Source organism: Squalius cephalus (genome assembly GCF_949319135.1).
Source record: "Squalius cephalus genome assembly, chromosome: 20".
Classification (NCBI taxonomy): Eukaryota; Metazoa; Chordata; class Actinopteri; order Cypriniformes; family Leuciscidae; genus Squalius; species Squalius cephalus.
This window is the reverse complement of record NC_137141.1, coordinates 31,056,614-31,076,628: the sequence shown is the minus strand read 5'-3', so window position 1 is coordinate 31,076,628 and position 20,015 is coordinate 31,056,614. Positions and strand designations below refer to the sequence as shown.

Sequence of the window (20,015 nt, the reverse complement as noted above, 5' to 3'; positions counted from 1 at the left end):
ACGCTAAAGCCCTAGCACCTGTTTTTACTAAAATGCCCTGTGAATATCATTACATATACTATAGAACAGATACTTATAGTAATTTACCATATAGTCATTTATACATTCGAGACATATAAAACAAAAGCTCTCAAAAAATAACATCCTTTTAGACCTTAACATCACATAGGCTGGATTTGTTACTAAATATGCTTTTAAGTTCATAAAGAAAGATTAAGCAAATTACTCACCTAGGACTGTAAGTTTAGTACCTTCGCCAAAGTGTGCTTCACTACCCATGGTCACACTGATTCTATGCAACTGTTAATACCTCAGATAGTCAAAATCATAAATTATGCTACTTACCTCAATACATCTAACTTCATTTTAAAGAACGATTATCTCAAGATTACTGAGAAGTATTCCAATTCAATTCATTCCAATTTAATATCATTTTAAATAACACATTACCTTCCATTTGACAAAAGTCCATTGTGCTTTACTGTTTAGCATCGACATGTCAATGGCAATCAATGAAGTATAATGAACATTTTTTGAATATTCTTACCCAGAACAGTTAGCTTTGTTCCACTGCCGAAGTAAGCTGGATAACTACCAGAGTCACAGCACTCATGTGCACTAACAAATTCACTCAGGGCGGCAAATGCAAATTCAGTTTTAACTTAAATGCCTCATGAATGCAACTCGACTACATCAATCAAATTTACTTCAATTACTTAGTGTGCTCATTTAAGTTATTTCATAAATATAATACACGAACAGCATAACTTAGGAGATTCATTGGATATCAAAGTCAGTAAATACCTAAACATCACATAGCTTAATTTCTGTATTATCTTGATAAGTTTTTATATATCACACAGAATACTGAAATTACTCACCTAGGACTGTAAGTTTAGTGCCATTACCAAAGTATGCAGGATTGCCAGTGTTCACACTGATACTAAGCTACAGTTAAAACCTCAAGCGATCAAGATCATGTAGACTTTGCCACTCGTATTATCCAAGATAATTATAAAAAATAGATTTTTCTTACCTAACACAGTTAACTTTGTTCCATTACCAAAGTATGCAGGATCGCCAGTGTTCACACTGATACTAAGCTACAGTTAAAACCTCAAGCTATCATGTAGACTTTAACACTCGTATAGATTATAGATTTTTCTTACCTAATACAGTTAACTTTGTTCCTTTGCCAAAGTAAGCCTGAGAAGCACCAGAGTCACAGTGCACATGTGCACTAACAAATTTACTCAAGACGCCAAAGCAAATGCTATGTCTATGTCTTCAAGCAATGCTATTTTGAAGATTATACATAGTGTACTGAATAAATAACATTTATTTAGGCCTGAACATCAAGATACTTGACTTACTCACCTAGAACTGTAAGTTTAGTGCCTTTTCCAAAGTATGCAGGGTCGGTGTATGATCACACTGATTCTATGCAACAGATGAAACCTCCTCAAGCTATTTCTAACATATTTAACTGCTTTTATTTATTTTTTTCAGAAATTGGAGAACACCAACACTTCTCAGAATGATATAACAATTGACAATCAAATGTCTACGCACACTGTCTAAAACTAAAGAGTGTTCAGAAAACGCAACAAGCCTACTTTGTTTGTTGAGCTACAAGGCATTTCTAATATTTACAGTACAACATTTTTGCAAATGTCAGCTTTTAGATTTATGTCTTACCAAGAACTGTTAACTTTGTTCCATTGCCGAAGAAAGCTTCTCTACCTCCACCAGAGTCACAGCACACATGTGCAATAATAAAATTACTCAAGACTTTGTGGACTTAAGTCTAAACATTGAGGCTTCAGAAATGCTGCTTAGCCATTTAATCTACGCTGGGGAAGATGATTTTTACTAATTTTACCTATTTTACAAATTATAAAATTACACAATGTTTCTTGAAGCCTAATGTCATCCGAGACATTTTTCTTAGTTTTCTTGCAATGTTACGGCAAGCTATGCAAAATTAGGTCAAAATATTTCTTACCTAGTACTGTGAGTTTGGTGCCATGACCAAAGTATGCAGGGTCGTAGTTGTTCACACTGATTCTATGCTACAGATAAAACCTCCTCTACTCTTAAAACCATCCACATGCTCTTACTAATTCCACAATAAAGAGCAAATTAACAATGAAGAGTTGTGGGTCAGAAAGAACCCTCAAAATTCATTAACTCTGATATACAGTAGAATTGATCAATGTCTACATACAAATGTAATCAGCAATTTTGAATAGAAGCCTTACATTTGATTAAGCTCTATAATTTAAATAGTATAAGGTGTGTTTCTTACCCAGTACAGTTAACTTTGTTCCTTCACCAAAATAAGCCTGAGAAGTAGTAGACACAGCACACGTATGCACTAATAAAATGTCTAGGATATGTGCCAGGTCTGGACATTGATCAATAGGCTTTTTTCCAAAAGAATTATCCTCAAACTTCAGTACCTAATAATACTAATCCAACAAATTCAGTCAAAAATGTCTCACCTGTTACTGTAAGTTTAGTTCCACTGCCAAAGTGTGCAGGACTGTACTGATTACACTGATGTCTAGCGACGGTAAAAAACTCCACTAAAGATTTTATAACTACATCCAACTGACACTGGCTTTAAGGAACGACTTAAACAATAGAACACAATGAATAAAAACTGATACAAACACACTGGCTAACAATATTTAGCAAATCTTGGTCACAAACAAATTTAAGCAGTCGTAAGACACAATGAAGACATTACTTTGGCAACTATTTTTGATGTTTTGATACTTTTTGCACATTACACTTAGTATTTCTGTAAGATTTAAAGTTATAATCATTGTTTTTCTTACCTAAAACAGTAAGTTTGGTGCCGTTTCCAAAATATGCTGGCTGGTTTGAGCACAGAGTATCAAGACCGTATCACTAACTTCTACCTTGCGAAATCTTACTACATTATATTATGCAATTCCCATTGGTAATTATATGTGTCCAAGGCATTATTTGCATTGTCTTTTACATTTACTTACCTAGAACAGTCAATCTTGTCCCTTCGCCAAAGATAGCGGGTTTGGTTCCAGAGCACAGCATGCAGGCTCACTAAAATTACTTTGACTGAATAACCCTCACATTTACTAAACTTATTTGTGGTTCTTTTTGATTGTATTGTGATATATTTGTGCTCTCTGTTTTCCTACATGACACATTTCATATTTTCAATCATGTTAGTTTAAATTAGCAACTTATAAGACAGTTGCACAGCATATTTGTAAAAGTTTCCAATTGAAGCTGAAGTAGTACTGTACTTACCAAGAACAGTTAATTTGGTGCCGCTACCAAAATAGGCTTGATAATTGGCACAGCATACGTATGTCATGTCAAAAACAGTCTCAAATTCAATACTTCAATCACACTGTATTTTACACAAATTGTCAGCATAGACTTACCTGACAATCATCAGCCACTTATATATAACTGTCTAATATTCCCATGTAGGCCTACATATTAGCATAATTAAAAGTGTTCTTACCAACAACTGTTAATTTTGTTCCATCTCCAAAGTGAGCTTGATAAGCATTGCACAGTGAGATGGTATGCACAAATTTACGACACAAACTATGTTATGAATAATTAAAGCGTTTTCGAATGGGCCTCTTCCCTACTGCTGTCATAGTTAAGTCATTATAAATATATGAAAGGACAATATTAGTCTATTGAACACTGGTCAGTAAGAGCATTTAAACAATTAAATCAAGTAAACTTACCTAAAACGGTCAGTTTTGTTCCATTTCCAAAGTATGCTTGTGTGCCAGAGGCACATTGTAAACGAGTGCTCCGAAATTTGCATTAGAATTCCTCTTTTTCCATGGTCATATAAAAGTCCATTAATTCCATAACAGATGTCTCCCAGAAGGCTGTTCAATGTAAAAGCATGTAAATCTGAAATATATATTTCAGGAAAAATATCAAATTATCCAATCAAGTCCAACCTCAAGAACATGTACATGTATTTACCGCCAATAAAATGTGATCAATTTCATAAAAATGTGGGAATCACTCAAAATATTATTGCTCCTTCTGTCCTAGATATCTTTTATATTTAATGTTGAAATCCAATAGAAATCAGTGCAATGTTTGTATTCTCTGTCGCTGTCTAATTGACTGTACGTGGCGGGAGGTTTTTGTACAGCGGCTCTATGGGATTGTATCACCGTGGCCCCCTGTCCCCACGGTGCTAAAACATTATACAAAAACAAAATATTCTCTTGCTCTCTTTCCCCCCACTCTCCCCCCGTCCCCCATTTTATCTTTATTTCTCATCATTCTCTTGCACATGTTCTTTTTTTATGTCTATCTGTATAAAGTCTATGTTGCTATTTCTGTGATTACTGAGAATTTGGGCAGGTGCAGATTCCTCCACCTAAAAATGTCTCAATGACAGTTTGCCGACTCCTCCCACATCCTCATGTAACAATCATCAGAGTGTGGGAACAATACAAGAACTGGATCTGTTCAATGATTTGAGTCTGTAAGGCACTTCGCTAACACTTTACAATAACATTGTAAGAAGTGGTAACCTGCAACTCATACTTTAAAGAGCTATTTTTTTACTTTATTCAACTCATAAAAATCAATTTTGTTTGCACATATTAAGTTAGGTTGATATTAAAAAATATTTTTTGACTTGAGTTAAACCAGTGAATTTAGATGTTATAATTTTTTCGTTACTTTTTTTTCCTTTTTTTTTTCTTTTTTTTCTAATTGTTTAACATTAGTTGACTAAATTAGTTACAGTACCATGAACTAAAAATGTAAATTTTATCTATCTTAATCTTAGTTGATGTTAATCTGAACTTTCACTTACAGTATTCATTACTAAAGTCATAAGTTTTCCTGAGCTAACATGAAATAAAAATTAACTCTTGTATTTTTATACAAAGGGAGGGAGGGAGGGATGGATGGAGGGATGGAGGGAGGAATGGATGGATGGATGGATGGATGGATGGATGGATGGAGGGGTGGATGGATGGAGGGAGGTATGGACGGAGGGAGGGAGGGAGGGATGGATGGAGGGATGGAGGGAGGAATGGATGGATGGATGGATGGATGGAGGGGTGGATGGATGGAGGGAGGTATGGAAGGAGGGAGGGATGGATGGATGGATGGATTGATGGATGGATGGAGGGAGGGAGGGAGGGAGGGAGGGAGGGATGGATGGATGGAGGGAGGTATGGATGGATGGATGGATGGATAGATAGATAGATAGATAGATAGATAGATAGATAGATAGATAGATAGATAGATAGATAGATAGATAGATAGATAGATTCTGTGACAAATGCATTTCTCATTGTTAGTTCATGCTATTTAATGCATTAAATAAAGTTAACTAGTGGGACCTTATTGTAAAGTATTACTGATTATGCTTTATTCTTTATTCAAACAATATATTTTACAGTGTCTTTGATACACGTTACATGTGCTAACTATACTAATAATAGTATATTATGCATAATTACATGCAACTAACCCTAAACCAATCCCAAACCCTAAGTAAGTAGCCTACAAGTTGTTAGTTAATATTACTCAGTACTTAAATGTATTATTAATTACACTGAAACAAGGACATGGAATAGCCAAGAAAAAATATTTTATAAAAACTAAATAAATAAATATTGTTATCATCTAGTTATGTACTTAATGAAATCGGAATAAAATTCACCTCTAATTCAACTAATGATCAGCATTCAATATTCAGATAGATTTTGCCCTTTCAAAAAAAAAAAAAAAAACATTAATCAAAATTGTTATATGCATAAATACATGTGTATTGTTTAAATGAATGACTGCAATAAAATAACTGTTGCCTGTATCTATAAAAGCTGAAGAAATGCAGCAGGCCTAATGCAATTCTATATTATGCTAGAAATCATTTATATTTTCTCAATATTGTGTAAATCCATGTAAGACCAAAAAAAAAATTAAATTTGCAGAAAAGCATTTAATATTGCAGTTTATGGGGCTTCAGCATGTGCCCTCTCTAAATAAAACAACTGTCATTATGATAACAATGACCATAGGAATCAAATATAGTTCTGTTAATAACTCTTTAATACCTGCTCATTAATAATATTATTTTCAGTCATAGCACAGTTTTAAAAGATCTCAATCTTTCTAAATATTACCTACAGCATCCTTTAAAACATTACAAAAATTTTTTTTGATTGACTTTTTCTCTCAGTGGTAAGTAACAGAATTCTTACAGCTTAACATATAGTATGATAAATAATGATTTCTTTATCCAATCTGGCAATATAAGAAACATACTAAACAAATGAGAAGCAAAGCAAGAGCAACATTTAAACATATTTATTGCTGATGATTACATAATCAGAGATTACAGTGGTGAATGTGGAAATACATAAAGATGATCACGTCATCTGCTGCTGTGAAATACAGTATAAAAACAGTCCTAAAGTTACTCATATCATCCTGCAGAGGTCAGCATATGATCTTTAATCCAGACGATGATTAATTCATATTAAACTGTGCTCCTCTTCTGAAGGTTTGTGTTAATGGAAGAACACTGCATGAAGAGCCCACGGCTATATGGATTAAAAGACAAGAAATATTTAATGAATTATATATGCATCTGTTTTGTATGGGTTATGAACACATGTGCAGATCCAGAGATAAGATTGCAAATGATTTATCAAATGATTTCCAGAGCCAAGCTGTTCAAGAGCTCCCCTGTAGCCTAGTCAAGTCACCTTCACTTATAGCGCTTTTAACAATATGGATTGTTTAAAAGCAGCTTTACAGTGATAATAAGAAATTACCGTAACAGATTGTTTAGGCTTTAGAGCAGCTCTAGAATAAAGTTATTGTCCAGCTAAAGTTAGTTTTGATTGATTGATTTTTTTTTCTTATGTTTCTATTTCTGAATGTTACATTTTTTGCTCAAGTAGATGGCACCAAATTACCGTCTTTTTGAGCAATTAATTGAATCATTACTCAGACACATAAAAAAAAATTTGAAAAAAAAACACAGATTCATTCTGTTTACCAAAGCATTGAGCAGCTCAAACATTGCTGTATTTTTCTTGTACATTTCATATACTTATGTTTCCAACAGCAAAGAGGAAACAAATGGGGGGAAACACTATTTTAATAGTATTTTACTGTTTTGTATTTTAATTACTTTCCAAAAGAGGAAAACAGAGAGATGAATTATAGCAGCCATGATATAAAGATGTCATCAAGATTCAATTTAATGCCAAATGTTATAAATGTAAATTTTTTAACAATAAAAATATTTTTAACAATAGATTAAAGATAGGTAGGCCTACACTATGTAGGCCTACATTTTTGTTTAAAATTAACAAAATTTAAATAATGAATACATCATCAAATCCTCTTCCAAAACGTGTTCATGTCTTACCCCGATTTACTATGGTAAGACTATACTATTTATATTTTAGACCTGACGGGATGATTTTCGCGGGAAATTGCGCACACACGTCACTCCCCCCTGGTTGCTTCGTCATATCCGTAAATAATGAAAAGTTGCTCTAGGGCCTAGGCTTGTATGGTGTCTTTCGATAGTTGTCACAGCGAGCGAGAAAGCTTGACATGGAGCAACTAAATCATGCATGAACCTCCGAGGAATTACCCGTTTTAAACAATAGAGAAAAATACAAGAGAACAGGACAGAGCTCTTAATAAAACGAGGATCAACATTGCTTGGCTTTTCGGTGATGCGAGAACTGAGGGATTTGAAATGTTGTAAAAGCGATGCGGAGTGAAAATGATGCTGTTTTATAACTCAACGGGTGAGTAAGGTATTTTATTAAACAGATAAATTGCCATATGTAGCTCTCTGACAGAGTTCATTGTAAGCATTATCTATTGTACAGGTTCGTTTCATTATGGTTGTAGCGCTGTGCTGGAATTTATTTGCAAGAAGGAAGTGTGTTTATTAATGGGTGTATCAACAGTAATGTCTTCAGTTAGTCAGCTTGAGATCATTTCCATCTAAACTGGTTATATCTCTTAGTAGTGAATGTTTTATTTAATGTTTGTATATATATTTATATATATATATATATATATATAATGAGAAAGAATATTCATCCGTACAGTAGAACTGAAGCACAACTAAAACAAGTTCCTCCGCAAAATGAATGCAGTTTTGTTTTTTAACCTCTAGAGGGCCAAAGGTTACGTGTACATTTACTGTAAGGTAGATAGATATTTGTTAATAACTGTGTGTACATTTAACATATTAAGTAGGCTACTAAGCAGTGCAACAGACATTTATCATTCAGTTTAGAGCTTTTTAATTTAACTTAAATTCATAATAAATATTTTATATTAACACACATGCATATAGCCTAAGTAAAAATATGGTAATTTATGTTATATTTATTTATGAGTATTTTATGTCAAAGAGCATAAATTTGAAATGACATAAATGAAATGACAAACAGGCTTGTGGGTATATTTTGATTTATAAGTATGCATGAATAAATTTAGTGTAGATATTAAAATGTACAACTACTTTTCAGGATTTACATTAACGTTCAGTTTAACTAATATATTCACAATTTTCATGCAATATAAATATATATATTTGTTTATTTTATATAATTATTATTCCCCTTTGCCATATGATTAGTGAGATCAAAGATAGGATATCCCACACCCACCTTCATTATCATATTTTTTTTTCTCTGATCACTGTGGCTCAGATTGGGGTTATTGTTCAGGTGCTTGGTTAAGTTAAGGTACTGTGTAATGCTAGAGGCACAGAAATAAATGCCTGAGTCCTCCTCTACTAGCTCCTTGATCTCCAGCGAAGATTCTTTAATCTGGGGACGTTCCATTGTGTATTTGGTGCCTGTGAACGGGGCAACTATATCTGCTGTATCTTTTCCCAGAGAAAAAGCAACAAGGGACAGTTCACCTTGACTTCTCTGTCTGTACCAATACATATAATAATAGCTGCCATCATCATGGTTACATCTGAGAATAACCGGTTGATTCCGTTGGGCAAACAGTTGAGTTTTACTAACTTGATCATTCTGAGTGATGGTTATCGCTGCTAATGACTCTGTGGAGTAGAAAACAATTGATTATATCAACTTGCATAACAACAATAAGATTTCTACATAAATGTTTGACTACAGGATAAACTTACTAATAACTAGCAGGAAAATAAACCCCAAACACAGCAGTGCCATGACACAAAAGAGGAGAATCAACCCCTTGCTGTCTCTCACCCCTTCTAGATAAATTTGACTGCACTAGTGAGTCTATGAACAAAAGGAACAGGAAATGACATATGAAAGCCTTGCATATGTGGTGTACATGAAACTTTGTTACCTGATCTTACCTTTTTCATTACTTCCCTTTTTTCTAACCTATAATGACATCTGATTTAGTCCTATTAAACTATAGTTTTTGACTTGAATTATTTGATTACCACTTACAAACAAAAGCACCAATTGTTAAATATTAATATTATTAATATTAAGGATTATTAAGAGTAGATTTACCACTTTGCAAAATGGTAAAGCAATGGTTTCATGTCTTCAACCATCAACCTTTGAAAGTAATTACATATTCACATCATTATTCTAACTGATATAGATGAATGTTTCATTTTTCCTCCAGTTCTCGGCGCAGTGTTGGAGTTGTGGTTGTTGTTTAGCAGTGCAGCTGTAATATGATACTGTGTGCTTGTGGCACAATAATAAAGAGCCGAGTCTTCAGTCTCTAGATTCATAATCTCCAGTGTGGACGTCTTTATTTCAGGACGGGTTGCTTTATACTTAGAAGTTGTAAATGGTGCTTCATTCTCCACCATATTTTGGCCAGCAGAAAATATCAGTAAGGTCAAACCCACATCCACCTTTGTTTGCTTGTACCAGTACAATCTGTAGTGGTCGAGATTATCATGTTCACATGTTAATGTCACAGTAGAATCGCTGGTGAAGATGTCTGGCTGTTGACGGATCTCTCCATTGGATTTATCTGGAAAACAGGATTGTAGATAAAGATTAAGATGACTGCTATCATGTTGTTGGTAACCCTTGTGAAAAAGAAGTGCACTTTATTGTACTGAATATGCACTTGTAGTGTACTTCAAATATTAAAAAGTATATATTTAAAAAAAAATACACTGAAAATAAATTGGTGTAGTATTTACTTTGAAACAATTTTCACTCAGACATTGCGAGTAAATTCTACAAATAATTATAAAGAAAAAGCAAGTAACATTGGAATTAAACGTCAAATTTTAAAGTGGCTAAACATACAAATGTTACAAATATTTAAATACATTACAAGTTTCAAAAGAAATTACATTAAAATATAATTAAGTTCACCAATAATGCTTGTCAGTACATTTGTCAGTACACTGTAACCATATTTCAAAAACAGTAAAAGCAACTGTGAAATGTACTTATATCCTAATTAAGAATGTAAATAAGCACTCTAACGTTCAACTCATTGCATTTAATATAAATTTAAACTATAAAACATTTTCATTTAATTGCAAATAACATGCAATTAATAATTGTCTGAAAACTTTAAATTCACTTCACAAAAATATATAAACGTATATTATTTCCATAAATGCTCTTTAAAAGTATGCTAAGGTGTACTACTTCACAAGGAAATTTATAAATATATAAAAGGTTGAAAAAAAATTCTAAATCCAATAGCCTTACAGACAGTCATCAGTAACGTGAGTATGAGCCAGCTGAGCTCCATTCTGTCCCGTGAATGAATGAGTTGTTCTTGTGATGCTGTGACTGACTTCCTGTACAATTATGGGTCTACAGTATGGCAGATGTCAACCTCCTGTGAAAAGAAAAGCACATGCGCCAACAACACATGTCTTCAGCACTTATGAGCTACACCCCCAGGCTACTCATAATTTCTAGTAACAAAAAAATAAACATAAACAATAAAAAAATTATACACAGTATATACATATTTAAAGTACAATACCCTACCATTTTTCAGAGAAGTGACTGCAAGTTTCTAAAAACATGGCTAATAATAAATGTAGCTAATAAGAGGTAAAATCAATAAAGATCTCAGTGTATTGAACAGAGGGGATATATTATATACTAAATTCCAATAAACCCTGAGTTGAAAATATGATGAAAAGCAGCATTGTCCCCCTGTAGTCAATAATTGTATCCTTTAAAACTCATCTTTGATCACCAAAATGACATATTTAAAAAAAAAATCCTGTGAAAAAAAAATGCTTCATGCCTTAAAGGGATAGTTCACTTTGAAATTAAATTTTGGTATGTTTTAGCTTACCTCAAGGGCATCCAAGATGTAGGTGTCTTTTTTTCCGCAGTAGTTTCAATTTTGATATTTTTAGGTCAAACCGTTTTTGTCTCTCAGTCATTTGATGCAGGTCTATGGTCACTGTCTCAAAGAGCATGCACAGAGTCCAAATTAAAACAATTCCCCATCGTCCAAATTAAATAATTCCCCATCGTAAGTACACATTGATGGCCTAAGACACGAAACGAGCGGTTTGTGTGAGAAAACAAACAGTATTTATATCGTTTTTAACTCTTATACACAGCCACGTCCAAGTGATCTGAGGGCGCGCGCGCTTCCTGGTGTGTGACGTGTACGCAGACTGGTGCATAGATATTAGGGGTGTCAAAATTAATCGTTTCTACGATGCATCGCGATGCAGACGAGGACGATTCGGTTTCGGTTCAGTAATAGACCATAACCGATTATAATGTACTGACGCTTTTCTGACGTCATTTGTTGCGTACGTGCTTTGTCGCGGTAGCATACAATGGCAGAGGGAGGTGAGACGCGAGTGCGAGAAAATAAAAAATGCTCCAACTACTTTAAAGCCGACATCTGGGCACATTTCGGCTTTTATGAACAACCTGGTAAGCACGACCTGCAGAAGACACGCGCTGTGTGCACTCATGTCACGCACAAATAGAATAGGCCTATGCAGGAGGTAATACCACTAACTTGATAAACCACGTTAGCCGTTTTCACCCCGAGCTGTTAACGCCTGGCAGAGTCTGACTGCTTTAGAGTAAGCGGATGAGCTCCAACGTCACCCGAATCCGCAGCCAAAAACAAATCATCCACCCACCCAATAATTTTCTCTTATTTAAGTATACGCACCCGATGGTCAAATTACAATTATTCTGTGTTACGCGTGATTATAAATGGATGATCGTCACCTTCAACAGCGGATTCGGCGACGGTTGATGCGCGCATCTTTAACGGTAACATACACTGATTAATGAGCGCTGCTTTTAAATGAACATTTCTTTAAAACAATATTTATTTGACAGATTTCCTTTTCTTAATGGCATAAACAAGCTTTACTCCCTTGAAACTTGAACTGGAATGTCACTGTTTCTGTCACTGCCACTTCCCGAACAGGCGAGCACACGCACACACATGCGCGCACACATCACTTTTGAAGTAAAATTTTAAATTGAGGATGCGGTGCATCCCGATGCATCGTGATATCGAATTGAACTGAATCGATGACATGATAATCGTAATCGAACCGAACCGTGAGACCACTGTCGGTTCACACCCCTAATAGATATATACACTAGATGTCGCCTTGTCTACGGCAGTTCATTGGAACGAATGTCTTTAAAGGCGACATCTAGTGTATATATCTATGCACCAGTCTGCGTACACGTCACACAGCAGGAAGCGCGCGCGCCCTCAGATCACTTGGACGTGGCTGTGTATAAGAGGTAAAAACGATATAAATACTGTTCGTTTTCTCACACAAACCGCTCGTTTTGTTAGCCTGACTACGTCAGACTTCCTACTTCCGCTAATTTCATTTCGCTCCTGTAGTCAGTCTGAGATAGCAGCGTATCTTTCAGTTTTCCACCGGCCTGAAAACAGCCGGGCCAATCAACGAACAGAGGGCGGGCTGAGAGCCGTGACGTAGACGCTGATTGTACCGTGGTGGATGCGTACTTGCGTAGATTTACTTCACATAATCTGCAAAAGTCGTTCACAGCCATGTTCACTCCGGTATTTCGCTCGATGGTTTAGTTTTTGCATCATACATGTGTTTACAGTGGAAGTTAGATGCGGCTGAGCATGCGCATAACACACGCCATAACCAAACGTTATGTGATTGGCTTAATGGCTTACGGGTAACCAATGATTTTAAACTTCAGACAAGCGCCCCCCCGCGAGAGAGAAAACACTTCTCTATTATGCTATTCCAGACTCTCTCTACGAAGCAAAGTGAAGTAGCAGAGTCTGGTATTACCAGGCTATCGTTTTGTGTCTTAGGCCATCAATGTGTACTTACGATGGGGAATTGTTTAATTTGGACGATGGGGAATTGTTTTAATTTGGACTCTGTGCATGCTCTTTGAGACAGTGACCATAGACCTGCATTAAATGACTGACAGACAAGAACGGTTTGACCTAAAAATATCAAAATTGAAACTACTGCGGAAAAAAAGACACCTACATCTTGGATGCCCTTGAGGTAAGCTAAAACATACCAAAATTTAATTTCAAAGTGAACTATCCCTTTAAAATAACTTGAATGTAACTCTACATCTTTGCTTCAGTATAGTGGAATATGCAAATTAGCCCCCGTCTCCACTCCCTAATCCTCCACACCTGATCCACTCGGTCAACTTTAGTAAACACTGCACGATGGCAAGTTGAAATACTGGTTTAATTCAGCCATATATGTTTGAACCAGAAACTGATCCAGAAGAAGTGGAAAAGTGAATTATACAGGCTTGAATACAAGTCGATCATGTATCAGAATAGTAATGCATTTTATGTATCGCTCTACACAACATCAGACACATAACAGTAATTAATATGATTAGCCTTTTTCTTGACTATGTTTTCAAACAGCTAATAATGTATTGCTAATTGCCATAGAAACGCTTTGAACAACTCAGAACGTCAGTGGAGAAAAGCATTTAGTTCATCATAACATTGGAATAATAGTACATCATAATTCACACGCTATATTGCTAAATGTACCCGATTTTTCATATCAACAGAAAAATATACCCGGATGAACTGGCTTCTCTTGAGACTCCTGCAGCATAGTAATGATATGCTAAAGCCCGCCCCCTCATGATGTGATTGGTTACAAGGTAGTTTGTGATGTAACCAACACAGGCCAAACCAGGTTTTTTTTTTTGTTGTTTGTTTTTTTTCACTGCAATTTTAGGAGAAAATACTCGGCAATGGTGTTGACTTGTGAATTTGCACATAGTATCTCTTAAAGCATTTTAGAAACGCCACATAGACATATAAACAACATTTAAAAACTTGATTTTCACCTTAAGTAAATATTCATCTTCAAAAACAAAAGGGACTTCTAATTTAAAATGTATTTACATGAACCATTCAAAAGAACATTCACTAAACTGGCTTTCATGAGTTCACTGCCCATCCAGTCTTAAAAGAAATAAAGGTAACAAATCTTCCTTTAAAGGGAGCAGACTCAAACTCTGAGCTGATCTGCAGACTATGAAATTTGATAAAATGAGGTAAATTGGAATAGAGGATTTGGGCAAGAATTGTCACTGTGTACTAGTGGCTGCTTATATGAGCTAGGGCTGTCACTTTACGTTCGAAAATCGATTGCACAATCGATCGGACCAACCAACACAAGTTTCGAAAATGAAAATAGGGAATCGATTTTGACAGCCTTCTCTCGGAGCGCGTCCAACTCATCACGATACGCCCGCAGCGAACGCGCGTCACACAGCAACTGCAGGCTCTGACAAACACACATAACAGCAAATTATACTTCTGCATAATGTGTCTCTTTTTACTACAAAAATGTGAATTCTGCCGGTATTCAGACAGTCTCATGCATACAGATACAGATTCGGGCTACGGTCTACAATCGCCTACGTAGGTGAAATTTGTTTGACATTTCTAACCGTAAACACAGCCATGTTGAAGCCTGCAGTGATGTTTTTCATTGATATTATGGCAGTCCACTCTGCTTATTGTTTTTCGAGTATGTTGCACTCCTGTTTGTTACTGTGCACAAAACTTCACGCTAATAAATCATCAGAAATATTGCTGACTTGTGAGTCTCAAGCGCCCTCTTTACATTCGTCCTTATGCCTGTTAGTTGTCCGTGGATTAGCCTATATTTGGTGTTTAAAATGGAAACGTCTTTAGACATGAAAAATCGATTTTACAATCGATTCAATGAATACTTATGTCTCATAATATGAGCTTATGATGATGATTGGCAGGACCAAAAGATCAGCCTCCTTCCAAGCTTATGTTTAGAACTTCACTACATGATTGACAACTCAAAGTAGCCTGTTACTCCAATGAAAATTCTGACCAAAATTTCCAGTGTTAGCTTTTCTTTTCTTTAGTAGCTCCCCAACACCGCAGCCAATGGATTACAGAATTGTCCATGTCTTATAACCACAACGGCTTTCAACCAGGATATCCTTAGAGCAAAGTTTCTCTTAGACCAGGTGTCAATTATACATCAAGCTTCTTGTTAGAGTGTGCTCAGTTCTGGCTTCACTGTGTCTCGCAGCACAGTAATATGTGCCACTGTCCTCCTGTGCAGTGAGGTTCGAAACAATCAGGCTGAACAAGTTGTCCTCTGTTTTTAGAATGGCTTTAAAGTTCCGTGTTGCTTTTTCATACTCTTTTATAATATATTCTACAGGTTGTCCATAGTGGACTTGCCTGTACCAAAGCATAGTGTAACTACTCATGCTCACTCCTGCTGCCATGCTGCAGTCTATAGTCACTTCAGCTCCTGGTAGCGCTGATATGAAACGTGTCGACTGAAGCACGGTGTTAGCCGATGTCTGACCTACAGAAATACAAACATGTTAGATGACTAAATAACTCTGAACCGGCACTTATTTTAATGAATAATGTCATGCATAGTTGTCTAGCATGTGCTCAGCAAGTTGTTTGTCTTGAATAAATAAAAAAGTTGTCCATACTGTGTAAATATCCATATTGCAGATATAACACTCACTTTGACTGATAATAAGGAGCCATTTCAGTAGAAGTATTGGGATGCGGCTGTTCCTCATCTCTCAGTAGATTGAGCCAAGATCAAGTGGAAATGTAAGTTGCAAATAGTAACAGACTCTAAGAGGAGGGGCTGTGCTTTGTAGATGATGATTCATGGCCATTGTTCAACAAAACTGAACAAAATTGAAAAAATAATAATGTTAAGAGAGCCATAAATGAAAATCACAAGTAGGGGAAAGCGGGGCACAACGTAATACTTTTTGATTTTCTCAGTTTGTGTAAATACACTTGGCGTTTAGAGTATGGCATCATGGGATCCCATAACTTTGCCTTTCTCCTTTTGTTATCTTTACTTGTAAAAATACAGAATATTTAAATTCTGTTTCCGTTTGCAGCATTTATTGCATTGTACATTTCATCTATCAAAAAATCTTATGTTAAAACAAGTCATGTTGTGAGAAATAGCAGAATAATTGCATACTACAAATCACCCAGCTGAGTTTTCAATCTAATGCTTAAGACAAATGTGTGTACCATAGAAGCTTCACATATAATATTGAAAATATCTGAATTTCTTCATTGAATACTCATAAAAAGTCATCTTAACTTCATCTAAGTTACAATTAAAGATATAATCTGATTAAACTAATAACATATGTCTACTTCGCAGAATTGTATTGAAGACATTGAGTGATCATTGACAAGGTAGGCTGGAAAAAAGTATGCAAACCTCTGTGTTACGACTTCTCCAAAAGCTAACTGGATTCATTTCAGGAGATGAGACTATATTAAGGCATGCCTCATATAAGCCAAAAAATGCACAAGACTTTGTTCTGAAGAAAAAGGTGCACTAGTGATAGTTTACAAGTCAAATACTTGTAGCACATTTTATAGTTTATGAAAGTACATTTTGTAAAATACTCTCAGTAAACTACTAGTATAGTTTAATACTGCAAGTACTTGTAAGTTTTCTTTAAGTGAACATAACATCATGCTTATATTTGACTATTTATATATTATTTTTCCACTTTAAGTATACTACTATGTTCCTATTAGGTATTATTTGTTATACTTGAAATATACCTTTGACTGTAATTTATCTCTTGCCATGAACTTGCAGTGAACTGATAGCCTGAAATTGCAGTAAATGGCGGGGAAAGAGTAAAGTATCTGAAGAACATTACTATGTACACTCCAAGTGGACTAGCCTGCACAAAAATTCAGATACTCAGAATTAAGGACATATCTTTTTTTTCTTTATAAATCAATATTTTCAAACAATGTAAGTTTATAAGACCGATTGTAAAACTATGATAAAAAAGTATTTAATAGGCTACTCAATCATAAGAGTAAACTTCTACAAGCCAAGTATACTTAGAATACTTAATTACACTTTTAAGTATATCTCGGTCAAAAGATTGGGTACAAGTATCGGCCAAATATACTTACACTTTTCTGTCAGTAAAAGTCAAGTATACTTCAGTGCAATTTTAAGTATATTTCTGAGAAGTACATAAAAAGTAGACTAAAAGTATACTTTCTTATTTTTAGTTTAAAAGAAGTATACTAAAAGCACACTTGAATAAGCTTCTTTTTCGTAAGGGTGGTTGTAAAAAATAAAAAAAAACCTGACTGTTATATCAAGAAGACCCAGAACTATTGATAATCTTAAACAGGTTTTTGGAGAGGGATGGTCCAACATTGGTGAATAGCACAGTCTTGTAACGCAGTAATCTGCTGTTCCCTCCACAATCTAGCACTCAGATCTGGCTACAAGGTCAAAAACTGTGCCTTCAAATTGATGATTTGCATAATTTCTTCAATAAACCAGACACTAAAATAACACAGAAGGCATGAGCATGTGCAAATAAACAGCACTAACAGCAGACACAATTCATTTCTTAGTGAATTTTCCATTGCTTACTTCTCACCTGAAAGGAAGCTCATTTACTGGCAGTCAAGGTTTGTGTAACACACCTGATAGTGGTTCACCACTTACATCAGAATCAAATCTCAATCTTTTACAGTAACATAAAAAAAAAAAACCATATCTTAGAATAGAGGTAGAGGGTTTTTCTGTTAGTAATAATTGATTTTGCAGCACTGTGTACTGGCAGCACAATAATAAAGAGCCGAGTCTGACGGAGTGAGTTCTGAGATGGTTAGAGATCCTATCACTGTGTCCTCTCTAGTTTGTGTAAATCGCTCTGCGAATCCAGGCTCAGAGTTTGGTGTAGATCCTGAGTAACCGTAGCCGATTAGATCTAGAGACATGTTCTGTTGTCGATACCATAACATAACAACTAAGCTACTGTCATCATGCTTGCAGTTGATCTCTGCCTTGCCACTTTGATTGACAATCAAATGTGGAGACTGTTCAAACTGTACACAATCTGCAGTCCCTGTGGAGAAAATATTAGTAAAGTTAGAAAACATTCAAAAAAAAAAAAAAATCAACATTCTGTCAAAATTGATTAAATAAATTGTGTATTTATATTACTTTAAAAGCATACTTAAAAATATGATGAGAAAAATGCCCAGCCTAAAAGCAACCCCATACATCTCTGAAGTACAGTGTTATAGAGAATGAAAGTGTTATAGAGATACTTAGAGACATTAGAGAGAGAGGAAAGATTGTAATATCCTGTATTGTAACTGTCACTTCCCAGTTTTTTATAAACCCGTGTTACATCTCCCCCTGTTGGCCCACAGTTCTTTGTTCAAATGCTCATGTATTCCAATCATTTTCATGCGTTTCTCAGCATTTTTTAAATTATATTTTTCTGTACAAGTATATTATTATCTATAATTATGGCATAATATACTGTGTGTCTAATAACCCCACCCCTCAACAGAGGAATAAAACAAATTGTGAATGATCACCAATGGCATCATTAAAATGTAGTGCATGAATTAAGAGTTACTTTTGTAAATGTTGATAGCAGAATGACTTGACTATAATCTGTGACTATCTATTATTGTGATGGTTTAAAGCAGTGTTTCTCAACCAGGGGGCCTCAGTAAGTTTCCAAGGGGTCCCCAGGATGACAACAAATTGAAACCTAATTGAAATTTCAAGATGTTTTAAATTTAAAGCTACTGGAATCACAAAAATGAATCACTTCCAATTTTTGTTCATGAAAAAGTTTAAAATTAAGTTTAAGTTTTTAAAATTAAAAATATTTTAGTCTGTATGAGGGTGGGCCTTCAAATATTGTGATGGACAATGGCTGTCTTCGAGTCAAAAGACTGAGAACCACTAGTTTAAGTAAGGGATAATTATCTCAAAATAACTCCCGACAGGATGATGAAGACAACCACCGGCTGGATGTACATTATCCCGCTTATTACACGGCTACTTGACACATAGGTAAATAATTAGACACAAAATATTGATCTGAGTTTAAGTATTTTATTAGGTTTTTAAACGTAAAGCTTCAGCGGAGAGAGCAGTTGCAGCGCAGCAAGTTCAAACTAAACAGACATTTAAGAGATACGGTATACAGACATTCATAACACTTATTACACAGCATTTCTCCACATAAATAATTATGAGGATAAGAGATATTGATTTCAGATGAAACTGTTTTATAATCGTACCTGTTTGTAATGTATATCATAATCCAACAGTGTACAAAACAATAGTCACAAAATGGCAGTAGCTGCCTTTGTATGAAACGAGAGAGCAAGTCCACGATACTGGATTAAATAACTGTCCACAAAATATTGATTCGACTGAGTTTTAATATTTTATTAGCTCACCAAACACACAACTTCCATGAAGAAAAAACGTTCCTATCTGGCTCATAGCACTGCTGACTTCAGTGAATCGGATGAGCCTGCATTATCTGTTTTGAGCGGTTGTTATCTGGGAATAACAGCTGGCTGACGCTATTGACCAATCTGAATCAAGTATTCCACAGAGCCGTGTAATAAAGTAAATTATTACATAACTCTCTGGAATACTTGATTCTGATTGGTCA

General features: G+C 35.1%; 1 long non-coding RNA gene across 1 annotated transcript in view; it reads left to right on the top strand.

Annotated features, from left to right (window-relative positions):
- Positions 1-7,577: 7,577 nt before the first annotated feature.
- Positions 7,578-20,015, top strand: part of LOC307148388 — an 83,514-nt gene continuing 71,076 nt past the window's right edge. Inside the window, exon 1 of the long non-coding RNA XR_013819450.1 lies at positions 7,578-7,823. This is a non-coding gene — a long non-coding RNA (uncharacterized lncRNA). The remainder of the gene's footprint in view (positions 7,824-20,015) is intronic.